Raw genomic sequence first — 1,486 nt, 5'->3', positions numbered from 1 at the left:
AGCACTTGCTGGTGAAGACCGAGGCAAAAAAGTCATTGAGTACCTCTGCCTTCTCCGTATCCTGGGTAACGAGGTCTCTCGTTTTGTTCCGGAGAGGTCCTACATTTTCCCTCATCTTCCTTTTATCCCAGACGTACCTATAGAAGCTTTTCTTCTTGCCCTTGATGTCCCTGGCCAGATTTAATTCTATCAGGGCTTTAGCTTTCCTAACCTGATCCCTGGCTGCTCAGACAATTTCTCTGTATTCCTCCCAGGCTACCTGTCCTTGCTTCCACCCCCTGCAGGCTTCCTTTTTGTGTTTGAGTTTGTGCAGGAGCTCCTTGTTCATCCATGCAGGCCTCCTGGTGTTTTTGCCTGACTTCCTTTTTGTTGGGATGCATCGCTCCTGAGCTTGGAGGAGGTGATCCTTGAATATTACCCAGCTTTCTTGGGCCCCTCTTCCCTCCAGGGCTTTGTTCCATGGCACTCTTCCATGTATATATTTTATATATAAGAACTACTGGTTTCTACTGGTACTAACCAAAAGTTATTTTCCAACTGAATCAAGAGGATATCCATCTGATTAGAACAGACTTTTTTTCAATTAAAATAGAGTTATCAGTAAGAGGGGGTTGGGAAATTAAAAAACCCAACACTATTGCTGATACCACAGAATCACATGTACTCAGGAATTCCTTCCTTTTTCCATTCTCACTTACCCTGTCCCTCTCCCTACCAAAGGTGATACTGCTTCTAAAACACACATTAGGTATTTAAAATTTTAATTTCAAGTTCATCCTAAAAACTGTATGTGAATTATGTGTGGATATATAGCTTTATTGCAAAATGAAAATATATTTTTAATATTTCCCTCTGAATGCTACTTTTTGCTCAATTTTTGCATCCACATTATATCTCCTATTCACATACAGTCTCTGAAAATTAAAATAGGGATCAAGCATGATAATGCAGACAGAAGGAGAATTTCATTAAACTTTGTTTAAATAAATCTCCCCACTAATCATGGGATTTGGACCATCATTTGTCAGTCATTGACTCAAATCCAGCTCAGAAATTAATTTCAATCATTACAACCTTCCATTTTGTGATCCAGACACAAAAAGGTTGCTGCTCTCAGTCCAGCATCTAGTGGACAGGTGTCCATCATAAAAGCTACTATTACAAATGAAACCAATTATTGATGTACTCAGAAGTGTTTATGCCCATTGATGAGGCACAGTAGGAAGCGTTCTGAAGTGATGCTTGTGCTGTACTCAGATGATTAATTTTAATAACAGCTCCTTATAGCACCAACTGGAAAAAGCAGCAAGGGGAAGAGAGAGAAGAAAAAGGCAACTTCAAGTTCAAGAGCCTACCAATGTAGGAATTTTCATAAATACTTGAACTTAAAAAAAAAATCCATAGCCATCTTAACTATTTGAAAACTTGTTACATTTTCTTATAGCTTGAGTCTATAAGGACAGGAACACCACAAATGGACTTTGAC

This window comes from Pygoscelis adeliae, unplaced genomic scaffold, assembly GCF_000699105.1.
Source record: "Pygoscelis adeliae isolate BGI_AS28 unplaced genomic scaffold, ASM69910v1 Scaffold14, whole genome shotgun sequence".
Classification (NCBI taxonomy): Eukaryota; Metazoa; Chordata; class Aves; order Sphenisciformes; family Spheniscidae; genus Pygoscelis; species Pygoscelis adeliae.
Note: the sequence above shows the minus strand (reverse complement) of the source record.